Raw genomic sequence first — 16,791 nt, forward strand, 5'->3', positions numbered from 1 at the left:
TGTTCAATATCTTTATAGATGATCTAGACGTAGGGATTGAGTGCACCCTCAGCAAATTTGCAGATGACACCAAGCTGGGTGGGAGTGTCGATCTGCTGGAGGGTAGGAAGGCCCTACAGAGGGATTTGGACAGGTTAGATAGATGGGCCAAGACCAACAGCATGAGGTTCAACAAGAACAAGTGCCGGGTCTTACACTTCGGCCACAACAACCCCATGCAGCTCTACAGGCTGGGGGAAGAGTGGTTAGAAAGCGGCCCGGTGGAAAGAGACCTGGGAGTGCTGATCGACAGATGGCTAAACATGAGCCAGCAGTGTGCCCAGGTGGCCAAGAAGGCCAATGGCATCCTGGCCTCTATTAGGAATAGTGTAGCCAGCCGGTCTAGGGAAGTGATTGTCCCTCTGTACTCGGCACTGGTGAGGCCGCATCTTGAATACTGTGTTCAGTTCTGGGCCCCACACTTCAAGAAAGATGTTGAGGTGTTGGAGCGAGTCCAGAGGAGGGCGACCAAGCTGGTGAAGGGTCTGGAGGGTCTGACCTACGAGGAACAGCTGAGGGAGCTGGGGTTGTTTAGCCTGGAGAAGAGGAGGCTCAGAGGTGACCTTATTGCAGTCTACAACTACCTGAAGGGAGGTTGTAGTGAAGTGGGAGTTGGCCTCTTCTCCCAGGCAACTAGCGATAGGATAAGAGGACACAGCCTCAAGCTTCGCCAGAGGAGGTTCAGGTTGGACATCAGGAAGAATTTCTTTACAGAAAGGGTTATTAGACATTGGAATGGGCTGCCCAGGGAGGTGGTGGAGTCACCATCTCTGGATGTGTTTAAGAAAAGACTGGACATGGCACTTAGTGCCATGGTCTAATTGACAGGGTGGTGTAAGAGCAACGGTTGGACTCGATGATCCCTGAAGTCTCTTCCAACCTGATTGATTCTGTGTGATTCTGTGTGAAATGTTTTTGATTTGCACACTCTATTTTATGTCACTCATGAAGGCCAACAAGGAAGATACCCCTGTCCTAAACGAAAAAAAACCCAACCTTTTCCTTCAAAATGCTGTTTGAAATTTCCTGATTCATTATACTTGCAGAGCCAGACTGGCCATAGTACAGTCTGTTCACTACGAGGGAAGTTACCTGGTTTTAGTCTATTGAATCTCTGGAGAGACAACCACAAAAAAGTCTTAAATGAGAAATAAATAGGCACTGATGAGGTACTCTAGAGGTGCCCATGTCTCTTCCTTGGTATAGGAATCAAAGTAAAATTATTTCCTGCAGAAGAATCTGGAGAGAACCTGTTTCTCAGTAGATGGTGTCCACAATAGCCTGTAACTGTGACATACCTAAAAAGTGTCTGTGTAAAGTCACAAGACTGAATTTGGCTGTACTCAACTTTTTACACTAAGTAGCACCAAACATTTTTGCTTTATACAACTAATTTAAATTATTATTCAAACAGGCTCTTTCGAATGGCAAACATAGTACTACCTCCATGCTCCAGTCAGTCACACTGGTGCTTGAAGTTGTGCCGCTTAGTGCTGATTGACCTTGACAGACTTTGGCACCAGAAGACCCAAGGAGAAATAAATCCCATAGTCAACACTTTTGAGAAAAAACTCTCCTTGAGATTTGATAGCCATAGCCGGAAGCTGAACCATCATTGCTGTGTATGTATCTGTGATAGCTTAATCAGGCAGATTTTATTTTTGTATGGCTAGCTTCTAGTTATTAAACAAATATAATAACACATCAAATGGAAGTAATTTCCTTGGTAGTCACTACTATCATTAGTGTGCCCTCAAGATCCTCTCCATTTTGAAGAGCAATATTCTGATGTCTATCTGATGCTTCTGTAATTTTAGGGCCACACTGTATCTACTTATTCCATGGATGATTTACGAGTGTGCTGGGCCAAAGCCCCTAGGACTAACCCAATGCTAAGCAGAACTTCTGGTCTTCCTACTCAACCCCAACAGACAAAATGATGGAAGTGCAGAACGTATTTTTACCTGGTTGATGGTTGATGAGAAGCTCAGCATGAGCCAGCAATGTGCACTTGCAGCCCAGAAAGCCAACCACATCTTGGGCTGCATCAAAAGCAGTGTGGCCAGCAGGTCGAGGGAGGTGATTCTGCCCCTCTACTCCACTCTCGAGAGACCCCACCTGGAGTACTGCGTCCAGATCTGGGGCCCCCAACATAAGAAGGACATGGACCTGTTGGAGAGAGTCCACAGGAGGGCCACAAAGGTGATCAGAGGGCTGGAGCACCTCTCCTATGAAGACAGGCTGAGAGAGTTGGGGTTGTTCAGCCTGGAGAAGAGAAGGCTCTGGGAAGACCTCATAGCAGCCTTCCAGTACCTGAAGGGGCTTACAGGAAAGCGGGAGAGGCACTTTTTACAAGGGCATGGAGTGATAGGATGAGGAGTAATGGTTTTAAACTGAAAGAGGGGAGATTTAGATTAGATATTAGGAAGAAATTCTTGACTGTGAGGGTGGTGAGACACTGGACCAGGTTGCCCAGAGAAGTTGTGGATGCCCCCTCCCTGGAATTGTTCAAGGCCAGGCTGGATGGGGCTTTGAGCAACCTGGTCTAGTGGAAAGGTGTCCCTGCCCATGGTAGGGGGGTTGGAACTAGATGATCTTTAAGGACCCTTCCAACCCAAACCATTCTATGATTCTACCTGAATACCAACCATCAGAGCCCATCACCACGTGCACTGGAGGAGAATCTGCTATGTGCCATAGAAGATAGATAGTAGCAGCAGTCAAGCAACTTCTACATACCTTTGGATAACATGAATGGCTGCCTTGATGTGCCCCTAGCTTGAGGTTCCTATCCAGAGACATCTTAGAAATGGTGCCGGCGCTGTCATAAAACAAGGCCTTACAAGCTGTGCATCTCAAGACTTAATTTCCAAGCTATATTTTGGTCTTTATCCCAGAAGCACATTCTCAGAGACTTTCTGTGCTCATCTGCCAGAATGCTGCCAGAGCCCCTTAAGGGCTGGTCCTACTCCCCTGCCAAGCCTGGTTAGACCTGGCCAGGCTCAATCAGAAATACTCAGACCCTCTAAGAACAAGCATGAGACTCCCTCAGGAGATCTCTGGATCTTTTTCTCACGTGACAAGTACCCCTCCTGGTGTGTTAGCGTGCATCGTGCTCCATTCCTGCTCTCAGCTGTGCCCCAAGGTGTGACAAGCTCTGGTAGGGAGCCAAACAGATGCTGGTGGCTTTCTGGATCTGGGGTCTGCTAATGCCTGCCCATTAATAAGAACAGAAAAAGCCTGACCTATCAGGACACTGTGTTGTTTTTCTTGATTTCCCAGTAAATGCCTGAATAGCCAATACCACATTATTAATTTGTAACTACCTACTCTGAAATGCATTTGTGATTTTTGTAATATGCATATTTATTTCTCTTCTTCACATATCTTATTTCAATTCATGTTTCCCTACTATACCCATGGATACTTGCAAGCCTGATTCCCATTGATATTAGCCTCTCTCCTGGCTATGAAGAAAGGTCTCAATAATGCTTATAGCCTCTGTGAAGTTCTTTCTCATTGCCACGGTTGTGTGAAGTCACATGAAGTGGCCTCAGTGTACCTTGTCTGGTCCTGTTCATGTCAACAAACACTGGCAAGCAATGTTGGTGTGTTAATCTATTTTTCACCTGTGAAGCACTTGGTTTTGAATTTCACCCTTCTTTTATTCTGCATTAAAAAATGCTTCTGGAAACATGGAGGGAAAATATTCACTATTTTTGTTGCTGCTGCCCCGTTTGATTGTTCTTAGTTTATATAAACCTACAGAAAATGTTTTTCACATATCCTGGTACTTCTATTTACCTAAAACTATCTCAGTGTTATATATAGATTTTTCCATAGTATCTACTTAAATGCATTCTGATTTGTGTTCTGGTGGGCTCTGTGCTGTTTGGAAAGATTTGCTTTCCCCTAATTGGCTGGAATTTTTTGAACGTACATCATCCAATTATGTAGTTATATCATGCACATCACGTATTTTATGCCTTTGCTCTCAATAGCTTTGTAGTAAATATCACATGAAACAATATAGAATTTATGTATTTTTTATTGTTCATCCACAAGCATCAAACAAGTGAATTTACTTACTTTTTAATTTATCATTGCACTGTCAAAAGTATTTTGGAATCATCCAGAAAAAAATTCCTTACTAGTCACTTATATTTACCTAAGCATAACTCACTTCATCCAAAAGAATCCAAAGGCATTTTAGAAGATCCAATTCCATAACATAATTACACGAATAATCCTACTGGGCTTGGTTTTGCTCTGCCTTGTATTTTCTGAGCTGATTTGGTCTCTGACAGAGGCTGCGAAATGCTTCACCTCTCACCTGGGAGTATTTTCATGTAGTGCCTAAAACCTCCAATGCTGCTGTCATTAGAAAGAGTAGCATAGTACCCCTGACAGAGTAAAATGGAACAGGATCAGACCTGAAAAATGTGAAGCACAGAACTGAATCAGTTGGTTCCAAGTTTCAGGGAAAATACCTTGTACCCATGCAGAACATTATGAGCACTTTTACCACATCTCTATCCAAATAAAATAGTCTTTTCCAGCTACATGATGCTACATGTAAAGGCAAGGTAAGTTAGCTTTGATATCAGGATGAAATTAGCTACAATATCATACATTTCATTTGAAATTGAGGGAAGGGTTACAAAAATAAATGAGGTTATGCTCAGAAATAAATGGCTAATAGCTCTGGGAGGCAAGATTTGTGTCTCTATTGTTACTTTCTGAGTTACATATTTATTTTCTTCTATGGATGGTGAAATATAATCTAGCAATCAGGCAAATTTAATGAGGTTTTTTGGGTCAGTGTTTTTTGCATTTTTTTTGCATGTGTCATTTTTCTCAAGAATCAAAACAATTTGCAATCAAGGGGAAGAATGTCAAGTTGTTCTACACAGTAGCAACTACAATACAAACAGCAGGCAGCAAGCAAAATCTGACCTGTGTGGTCCAGAAGCGAGGACTGTGAATGTCTGTTCTGAAAAAATGTATATATCCTACAATATTTTATCAATTGATCCTGAAATATTTATTATTTTTATTGAACGTATACATCGTAAATCTTACTTTCTATCTACTGACTACAAGCACATGATATGCAACCTGAATGCGGGGGGAGCCTGAGCCTTTCATTATCTAGGTGGGGAGCTGAAATTTGGTAATAGAGGGCACTCAAATCAGACACAAAATGCTTCAGACAAGAACTAATCACTGGAAGTTGAAGCTAGAAGAATTCAGACCAGAAATAAAATCAAAGTGTTGTAACAATGGGGATAGTCACTGAAGTTCAACACACAGGGTTTGTGATGAATTCTCCACCACTGGAAATAGGATTTTTTTTTTAAATATATGCTCTATTTCAAGTACTGATGTGGGGTCTAAAGAAGGATTTTTCTTTTGTGAGTCCTAAGGCCTGTGTTACACAGGACTTCAGACCAGGTCATCACCATAGAGCCATCTGAACTTAAAATCTATGAATCTGCATGTTGAAACAGCTTTGTCCCAGGTAGATGCTGAGAGTTCTGGGGTAATTTACATTTTGACCCATTTCCTAGATTTAGAGCTTCTGCTGTAGAATACTCTCATGACCCACTTTTGTAGTTGTCTCCATTTCTGACAATAGCTGCATTTGCTCATGTCCTTTTCTCTCCCTTGCAGTTGAGATGCTGATGTGCAAGGTGAACTTTGAAGAGGCAGTCTAGATTCAGAAGCTGCTCTTCAGCTGTCTAACAAGAAAAATGCCTGTGGGCTGAAAATAGAATAGTTAATCTAGATCTGGCTAATAGATTGGTTACACTAAGGATATCTCAGTTGACCTTCAAATACAGAACAAGGACAAGACTGATAAAAGAGCACTGATCAGGAAAGCTTGCAAGGTGAAAGAAATGGTAACAGAGAGGAGATCAGAGTCACCACGTAGCACAGTTTTGACGAATTCTTGCCCACAGCTATAACTGCTCTCCCTTCACCATCTTGTTAGATATGTGGGGTTTGTACCTTTTTGACAGATGGGCTAGAAAGACAAAACCTACAGGAAGATCTGAATTACCAAATAGAGCTGTCAAATTTGTGTGTCACTCGTGTATGACCGGAGATTCCTGGAGATCCAAACAGTTCATTTCCTTCACGTCAAAAGCGAGAATGAGTCTCACCAGTCCATTCTCATAGCTTGCAGTGTTTAGGATATCAATCCGTTCTTCTGCAGTCAAGGTTGTAATTTCTTTTTGAAGAAGTTGTTTGTGCCTGCCAGATTCTTTCGTATTGCATATGAAAAGGGTACCCTATATGTTGTGAAAAAATCTGCAGGAACCTACAAAGATTCCTTGGCATTACTAAATGGAAAAAGAAACCTTAACTGTAGTATAGAGTCTACTTATCCACAAAGAGCCCCCTCTTCCCAGAGCTGTTTCACAATCATGTCAATCTATCACTTCAGTCCACAGCTCCCCATCCACACTGTGCACTTGGTACTGGCAGGCCGCGGCAGACACTGAATTCCCTAGTTGCCCTCTCAATCTCATCACATCCTTCTCCTTACCACATCCTTCCCCTGCTCCCAGCTTCCAGCAATGTCTGTAACAGCATCAAAGCCTGCAAAGCCTCAAAAATGAAAACACAGGGCAATCACACACTGACAGGGCAAAGTCACAGACAGCTTAGGGTGGGAGGAAAGGTTAGGGCTTGTCATGGGTGTGCAGAGATGCTCTCTCCCCAGCACTGCTGAGGAGGGAGCCCCATGGAGGCTTGCAGCATTCATGTTATTCTTGCCCAGGGCCCTGCTGAAATCAGTGTCAGTCTCAAAGGGAACATGCAGTCCTTAAGGATACAAAGCTAAATTTTTTGCAAGCACAGATTATATGCGCTATGAACCAATGGTTAAGAAGTGGACATCACATCACTGATTTGAAACAGGTTTTAAAGACGCAGATTTTAGAAAGGTAATTTTGTTGATCTTGTGCAATATCACTGTGAACAGCACAGTAAAGTTGTGTTTCTTAATTAGAACTGGATGAAGAGTACATTTGTTTAAAGATCTACCAGGACTGTGCTGGTACTGAGCATTCCCATTCAGGGCAGAGAGAATTTCATGTTTGCCATAATGTCTGGTACTTATGAGTCAGTCTCATACCAGGTCCTTCTTCTGGTATGAAAAAAGCAACATCAGGATGTTCCATCTACTTGCCTGGGATCTGTATCAAAATGGAAATTACCCTCAAAATCACTTCAGGAGAAGAAAATGGCAGTTTTGACATTTTATGAGCCATATGGGAAAGAAGGGCTTAAGCATAGTGTTTCTGTTTCTTTCTCTCAACTGAAGATGACAGTAGTCTGGTTGCTTTTCAAGTTTCTACATTAAGGTTTGCTTATATCTAGGTGAAAAAAAAAAACAAAAACCAACCAACCCTTGCATGACATGTCTAGCCTAAGCCGACAAGCATACTGCATGTGTGATTTGTATTTAGAGCAAGGCTCAGAGGTGTCTAAAGCAATCTACTTTCAAAAGTAGAAGTTGTCATATTCTAAATCTTCTTTTAAATAAAACTGGACCTCAGTGTTATTTTCTGGTTAAAATATACAATACTCAGAAGAAAGGACAACGTTTGAGAAAAAACATGATGTCCAGAGTTTAGTGAGGTGCCTGATTTCAGGATGCTTTATGCTTATAGATGAATGGCCAAAGCAATTTTGTTTTAAACAGTGAGTTGTATGAACGGCATTTATGCAACTGATTGATAGACATTCTTACACAAGTTACTGGCAAGTGCATTGATGGTAGATGGCTGGCTTTTTGGGAATTATCTTTGCCTTCATCCATGTGATGCTCATAGCAGAGGTGCTACATTGGGTGCTGTTTTGTAAGTCGATGTCTTCCTCACAGCTGCTGGAACCACAACATGTCCCTAGGGCACGTTCTCTGCCTGAGTCCCTGTCTTTTGCAGCTACTGTCATTTCAAAGACTTCACATCAGAGTGCTTGGGGAAGATGGGAAATGAAAAGGCTTCCTTGTGGGAGATTTGATTGCTTGAGGTTAACAGTTGGGGTTTTTTCCCAAGCAAATGTTTCTTTTCAACTGGAGATGTGTTCAAAGATTGCCATGTTTCATGGCTGAGATATTCTGTTGATCCTCCAGTTATCCTCTCACATAGATTGTGGGGGATTTTGCTCCACAATGGCAAAGAAAGCATTCAAATTTTCATGAGGATAGGTCAAAATAAATTGAAGAAGTTTCTTCTGTCCATGCTAATCTGCATAGCAAACTTCTAAACATTTATGGCTTTCTCTGTGAAGAGCATGAAGCAGTTCGATGTCATGCCTGATGTTGATGGCCACTATGAACGGCTTTCTTGTCAAACAAACAAGTTCCTCTCCACTGCTATTAGCTCCCCAGAAATGAGCATGTGGGATCTGTTATATTAAACTGATGTTGTTACAGCACAACTAATGCTATGATAGATGAGTATTTACTCAGAACCCTTATCTTCTCAAGGAATCAACATGTTTTGATCATTTATCTTTCCCTTTAAAAAAATAAATACACACATATGTGAAGCAATGATTTTCCTCTGTGCATGCTTCTTTGCACTCCAACTTTCAGCCTGAGAAAAGAAAGCTCTTTTGAACTGAATGCCATGGGAAAACTCTAGGAAATGGACCAAAAGATTTTGTATTCTTATAGGATTTGGGAAAAGCTGTGGAGCAGTGTGGAATTTCTACTTTAAGTCTTGAAAGCAGCAACTACAACTTCAGCTAAAGGCCAAAAGAGGAAAATGATTTAAAAAAAAAAAAAATTAGCTATCCTTGGAAGAAGTGTGTGCTGTTCTTAATAGCTCCGGTGCCTCCTGTCCTCTGGTTTGCTTCCTGTGGTTCTGGCATTACGCCAATGAAGACTTTCATCTCTAAAATTAAAAAAAAAAGTTAGTGGCACATATTTATGTTGAATTACTTCATTAAAAAAACAGTGAGGAGCACTTGCTTTGAAAAAAACCTTTTAACTTTCTTTTTGGTAATATATGTATTACCTCTCTGCTCAGTGGCACTCCCTAGGTACTTAAGATGTCTTAGTTAGACCTGTGCTGTAACCTCACATCACACATGTCCTGTGTTACCTCTGAGAAATAGACCATTTAGTACATATTCTTGAAATTGCAATTTAGGCACAGTTGCCAGTCTGGTACCCCATTAAAACTTCCAGAAGGAGAAGACACACATTTCTTTTCATGATGTCTTTTTACTGCCTGAATGAATCTTTCTGTATCCAGTGGTTAAGGAATTCATCCCTTTGACCATGCCATTTCAAGATGCTGTTAGGTTCAGAAGCTCTGAATTTTTGTCAACTTGGAATAAAGTGTTTCTCAGGAATGTGGAGACCATCATGCTATACAGGTTATCGCAGAGCGATGAGAAGTTTGGTGTGCCTTATTGAGCAATTTAAGTGCAAGGTGAAAATCTTATCCAGAAAGCTAGTTGCGAAGATGCCATTGAACCACAAACACCTGGCTGTCAGTGTGCCGTTCACTTTATAGTCCTCCATGACAACAAAAAGCATAGCAGCGGAAGAGAAGATCCTTAGCAAGAACTTGCAGAAAGAATTCGCCCCTGCAATTGCAGACTGGATAAATCTATCGAGGGGGAAGAAGGAAGGAAGGACCTAGAGACAAATAGAAAATGGGATAAAATATGGATTTAGCAAAAATTGATTAACCTGAAACTAATGAGCTTTCAAGAAGACAGATCCTTAGAAAATGTCATTTTTTAAAATTTACCTATCAGGGCCCCAATTCCCTCACCAATAGGCTGCCACTAGCTGGGTGTCCATTCCCCTGTGCTTCCTTGTGCTGCAGCTACTCTCATGGTTAAGTGCCCCAGACACAAATTCTGCAGCGGTAGGGGTAGGACTAGCACAGGGCCCTCAGGAAAAAACCTGAGGAAATGATGAGCTATTTCCATTCAGGGAAGTCCCTGAAACTTTGCTCAGCCCACTGATCCTGCCCAGTCATCCTCTCACACTTCCAGGTTTCCTTTTTCTTAGCTGATACCCTGTAGATAGCAGGACTCCAATCTTCACCCACTCTGATTCCTGGAGGGGAGCAGCCCTGTGACGGCACAGTTCATTGGGAGAGTCAAGAAGACATATGAGACAAAAAAATTGACTTAAAATGGGAGAGCACAAGTGGAAGCAGCACTGAATGAAGAGACAGAAAAAGACAAAGGTCACACTACTGGGAAGCTAATGCCAGAAAATAAAAGATGATTATGTTTTGCTTCTTAGCTTCTTCCTCTTTACTCCCTCTACCTGGCTTACCATAATCTTTTCATGTTGTCTTTCCTACCCTATAATGTCTTCCTTTCCTGCCTCTTAGGTATTTACTGCCTGTTTTTCAGTGTGTTTTCTGTTTACAGAACTAGATCGTTAGCCTTTACAAACTGAAGTTAAACTCTATTTGAAAATACTCATTCTGATTCCAAATACGGAGAAAAACTTTTCACATTGCATGACTGGGGAGATAGAATATGACTGTGCTGTATGGAACATTCAAAAAACACATTTAAAGTCTAACCTCACAGCAATAGTCTTTTTCTTCTTTATTTCTCTTCCATAACTCATTGTTTCTCTGGCCCAGTGAGTCATGAATTCCTGTTTCCAGATTCAGCAGCTTGTAGGTTGTGGCACATCTTTAGAGGCTGAAGGTCAAAGGTACTGAACTTTTCCAAATGAGTGCTTTTGCCACTAGTTTATTGTACAGAAAGGGACTCTGTGATGACAGTAACTCTTTTTCTTGAAAGAATGTGCAGACAACATCTCCAGAAGATGTTCTTGATCTGGCCAGCTCGTGCAGGGAGAAATCTCCAGGGTATTCCCATCACCTGTGCTTTCTGTCTCCTTTCACACCACTTTACAGAACACTTTTCCAAGCACTGGAATGAGCACTGGCACCTATCTTTTCTGCCACATGGGATTTCCTTTTATGAGCTAGGCACTTATTAGACCTAGCCCAAAATGTTTATTGTTACCCATTTCACACACAACTAAATCTGTTTATAGGGAGCTACCTGTAGTTGGCAGCTAAGTAAATAATTTGTTCAATAATTTAAAGCCTGGATCCTAATCACAGGTGGAACTGTGTGTGAGTGGTCCTTTTGAAATCACTGGGATTAATTTTACTAATAAAGTAGCACACACACTGAAATGTTCCCTTGGGCCTCCTTTTCCTTTTTCTCTATTTGTAGAACATCTGCAGGAATTCTCCTTTGTTTACTTAATTTTCCAAATTAGACAATGATTTTATCTTGCAATTTTCTGAATTGATTGTGAACTGTTTGTGCGTTAATGTGCACATTTATTCCTTTGGAAGGAGATTACAAATTATGATAGTGAATTAAAGCCTCTGTTTCATTTTCACATCACGTATTTGCTATTTTTCTTCTCCCCCTCTTCGCATCTGAATACACACATCCACCAAGCATTCATGCAGCAACCTAAATGAGAGGATGGGCAGCCTAGGGCACTTCTACACCAAAGGACCAGCAGTAAGGTACTGAAGGGGGCATTGGGGAGATCACTTTTAACTCTCCCTCCTCAATACAAATATATGCCTGCACATCCCTTCTTGTTATTCAAATATCAGTCCTACCCCACCTATTTAAAATACTTTTTACAGTCCCAAGATAAATGGAGAAGGGTAAAGAGGCTCATTACTGCAGAAAAAGTACTGTGTATGTATGTTGCACATACCATCTTTAAGAAACATGGCCGGGGCTCCTCTTGTCACTTGCATTCAACAGATGCAGTCGTCCACGTAGGGCTTACACCCTGTGAAATGGGGAGCTGAAAATTCTCCACAGATGTCCGATACCTTCAGTTCCCACTTCGAGCAGAGCTCAGTGTAATTCAGCACATCAGGTTGGTTCTTTTCTTGTTGCCCTAACAAACCTTGATTATATTTTAATGAGAAAGTGCTTTCCCAGCATGTAGCCTTAAATTTGCTTTTCAGCAGGTGGCTCATGGTTTAACTCAAAAGTCACCATGTAAATTCTGACAGTAGATTATACTAGCTAATAATATAACACTCAGGCCCTGGGACTTAATCTTAATGATTCATTTTCCTTTTATTATTAATAAATTCTGCCCAGAGAAAGCCTGGGTGAGGAAAAGAACTTGGTCGGAGTTCTTTCTGGTTTCTGAGTTCCTCTGACCCATTATCTTTTAATTATGTCTCACTTTGTACTGTTGTAGAGCAGTGATTTTAATTATTTTAATGAGCTTTATCACAAGTGAGTGAGATACGTAATTTCTCAATTTCAGTGCACCCTGTGAGATACTGGGCTCCCTGACTCAGGGAAGTTGAAACCTCTCGGCACCTGACAGAATTAAATCCCAGCTTCTATGAAACACTGCTGTGGAGAGTAACTGACTCCCATAAACCCTTTAAAGTTAAGTCTCCTTCATTTCACATGTGGAATTGGACGAGCAAAGGTTACCAGGGTTTCAACAGCCGGGACTAACCCTGTGTGTGAACAGCTGGTTTTGAAACCGAGTAGCCCACACAATGAGTGCAAGAAAGATTACACTGAGTTTCTACATTGATTTTCAAGGTGGTTAGAAAAGGAAACTGAATTCAGAGAATGACACAAGGTTTAACAAGTTTGTGGTTTCTTTCTGAAACAGCTTGGTAGAAATCCTAACTATCATCTGCATACTAAACTTGCAGTAATAGTGATTCTATAGGACTTTTTTAGGAAAGACTAACATTCAAGTGACATGAGAGCCAGTAGTTTTAAATTACGTCTTTGCAATTATCCCATCTCCCTTGTTTGCATAGCAGGGGGAATGGAGGGGCTTCACAGGTGAGGTGGGAAGGGTCCACAGAAGAAGAAGGGCCAATGACACATACATCATTTCCTTCTTTTCTTGTTCCAGAGGTTCACTTTCTTCTGAGTACATAAAGAAGGGTGTGTCAGCAGCTGAAAAGAATCAGCCACCATTAGGCTTTTTCCCTGAGATATTAGTTTTATATTAATGCTACTCCACTGACTCCATCAGGATTGCTTCTGCTGTATGAGACAGGAAAACAGGAACCTTTCTCCTCCCATTATACATGCTGAGAGTTTACACAAAGGAATAAGCCTAAGGTTCTAATGAATATTAATGCTATAAGAATCCAGAAATTATACAGAAAATATATAATACAGACACTTGGAAACATTGTCATGGTCTGGTGAAGAGGGAAAGCATTTTCTTTAATATGCAATTTGCCAGCACTAAAATACAAATACGTAGTGCGACAATCTTCCAAAAATAGCTGTAATACCGTAAGAACAAAAATTAGTTGCATGCTTGCAGACTTGTAGGATCTCAAAGTATCTCTTCAGAGTGTACTCACTGACCACTAAAACATCCTTTGTTGTGTCTTAACACTGTAATAGAAGTGGTGACTTATGTGTTCTTAAACAGCAGAAAGAGCAAAACCTTGAACACAGAATAAAGTTTAGCCTCAGTGAACACACACTGAAATAAAGGCCAACAAACATCTGAACCTGGCAAGCCAGTTTAGCTTCATATACTCTCATGTCAGTATGAATATGTACTAGCAAACTGATCTGTGGCAGTGATTCTCTGCACTCTTGCTCTGAATACATAACCTCATTTTTTATAATTGTATTGAAATACAATTTTATCCTAAGCTACAGGTGATGCTTTGCTGGGGATTATTTTTTCTGGGGAGGGTAGAGAGTGGGTGGAGTTGCAAACCTTACATGTGTACCACACATTGAAGTGCATGTTTGAGAGCCAGTCGAGCCCTGACGTCTGTGTTTCCATCTGCAATGCTAGGATTTCTATGTTGCTACATTTCAAAGTGCCTACGCTGTGCTCAGCAGGATGTGCTGAAAGATCACGTTGTAGCGTACACAGTCCTGCTCATGCCTAAATTAGCCACAACACAGGAATGAGAACTTGGTGCTGACAGTGTCCAGGCCCTCCTGAGGCAACGGCTCACTGGGCTTAAGGGTTTACTTTTAAAAGATGGGTTACTGGCTGAGGCAACAGGCTCGGACCTATGGTTAATTGATGGTGAGACATATTCTCAGTGTTTTAATGTCTCCAGCTCAGCACCTAAGGCCTTTGTTTCACAAAAACAATGGGAAAAATCATATGTTTTTAAATGGCTTAGGTCCTAGAACATTTTAAGAGATGTTGAGAGTGAGTATAGATTCTTCTTCTTAACGCAAATTTGGCTTAGTATAAGAGGATGATTAAAAGGTGGCAGAAAACCACATTTTTACTTTCTTTGTTCTAGGCTTGTCTTACCTCTCCCTTTCATAGAATCATAAAATCATAGAATTGTTTAGGTTGGAAAAGACCTTTAAGATCACTAAATCCAAACATTAACCAAACACTACCAAGTCCCCCACTAAACCATGTCCCTAAGTGCCACATCCTCCATCCCCATCATATGTTTGAGAAGCCTCATATTTGCTCTACCTAGCAGTCATTTATCTACAGCCAAAATAGTTTGCTGTGCCTGGTGAGAACAGTCAGAGCATAGCAAGGTGCTGAGCACCCGCTGCACCCGTCACTGTGGGAGCCCCCAAAGTCATCACGACAGCTTTGGACACACATGGCTTCTCTGGAATTCCCTGGGGTCAGACCACATAAGCGTTTGCTAATACCACAATGACCAGCCAGCCTCTCTTACCCTACAACTACATACCAAAGCCCCATATAATTAAACACTAACTAGCATCCACTTGGGAGAGGTAAGAGGACTGGCATGGGAGACTTCACAGCAATGCTAAGGAGATACAGTGCTCTAACAGGACAACTAGATCTGAACTGAGTCCCAAGGCAGCGTAGCAAGACAGACTTCAGCAACCCCTCATGGTTTGCTTGGAATTAATATCTGTCTTGGTCACAATACAGGGCCCTGACTGAATGGCTCAAGAAACACAGCGTGCTCTGTATCTCTCCTCACTGTACTAGCATATTATCTTCAATAACGCATTTTAATATACTATGTGGGCAGGAGCACTTTTAGGCAAGTTTTTACAGATAACATGTTTTATTCTAGACTATTCTGGTTCTGGTTTTTTTTAATGAATTTTAATTTTCTCATTCAATGGTTGTGATTTAACCACTCTATTTTTACCAAATAGTTGCTAATTTTTGTTCTAGAACACTTTGTGCAGTTTATCACAGGAGGATGATACCTGTAACAGCCAAGCCTACGTGTCTTCAAGACAGCTGCAGCAAGTAGCCGCCTTACCCTACCTGCACCTCCAACTGCTGCCCTCTTCACCTCCTTCCTTAGGTGGCCACTGTAGTGCAGAACCACTGCTGCCTGTGTCCCACTGAGCTGGTACTTTCCAGTCTGCAGGCCTGGTTGGGTACCCATCTGGAAAGAAAGTTTTCAGATATTTCTCTTAAAAACAAGTGCTTTGATGACACTACCTTACAAGCCCCATGCAAGTAGTCTGACACTCATGAACACTCAGTAGATTTGTTTGCAAGAAAGGAAAGACTAATCTTCTGTCATTACAGGTTAGTTCACACTTTTGGGTAATAAGAACTGAGGGAGCAGGAAAAAGGATCAAGAAAACCCTGATTCATTTTGCTCTCTAATTTCTGAGCACCGTACACTTTCTCCTGTCAGGTGCCTAATACTTATTTCTGTCCTGGGAACTGAAGTCTGTTGATCTCATCTTGTGTAGTATTGGTCTGGAAAGTGCTGATATGTTCAGTTGGCCAGTATCAGAAAGAAGGTTTTGTGGCCGCTCAACGGGACATACTTCAGATTCCTGAGTGTAACACTTGGCGTGAAAGAATTAATCTTTGCTTTGTCTTTGAGTATTTAAGGCTTTGCTTTCTTCTTTTCTTTGTAGATCTGTGACTGATTTTGAAGAAGGCTGTTAAAGGCATTGCTATTTGCAGCCAAGGTATTTTACAATTATATTAGCATGTTCCTCCTCTTTGTCAACCTAAATCCTGCATGAAAGAGGCTTTTAAATTGAAGTTTCTTGTATTGCATTCAGAAGGAATCAAGATGGGCTTGCCCTCATCTTGAGTTCCACTTCAGACTCCATCAGGTGCTATCCTTGACAGCAGCCACCAGGATGGATTGCAGATGGAGAAAGAGATGGAGAAAGAGACAGAGAAAGACTGGCATCTAGGCAGGCCGAAGCCCACTCTGAGGCTTAAAGACTAATGCTGAAAGCTTACAATGCACATGGTTTTAGAAAGGGAATAGCTGGACAGGTACCGATGTAATGTGTTCCCACTGACTTAATTAAAAGATTGTTTATTAAGGGATAGACTAACTCTGATTTTCCCATAGTATTCATAGTGGTCCAAGATTGTTTGAACCAGCTGTGGAAGGCATATTGTGAATGGTACACCTGACTGGAAGGAGGTTGAAACAGGACACTTAACTGGCTGTCTCTTATCTCCATGTTTAAGCATAACTAACCCCAGAACATGCATAAAGCCATCTGTGACTTTGACAGTCAGAGAACACACATCATTTAAGATGAAGAACTCCTGCAAGCCCTACAAAAAGATACCAACTTCAGTTTTTCTTATCTAGCCTGAATGTGAACAAGCTTCTTCCCCGTTCCCCTCCCTAGACTAACTAGAAAAGTATCTTTTTCTTGCCATTCCTGGAAACATTTAAGGTATCTCACAAAGAACGCTAATATAATCGCAGCGTTTGATAGTCAGATGCTTTTGATGTGTATGAGCTG

The sequence above is a fragment of the Nyctibius grandis genome, chromosome 5, assembly GCF_013368605.1.
Source record: "Nyctibius grandis isolate bNycGra1 chromosome 5, bNycGra1.pri, whole genome shotgun sequence".
NCBI lineage: Eukaryota > Metazoa > Chordata > Aves > Nyctibiiformes > Nyctibiidae > Nyctibius > Nyctibius grandis.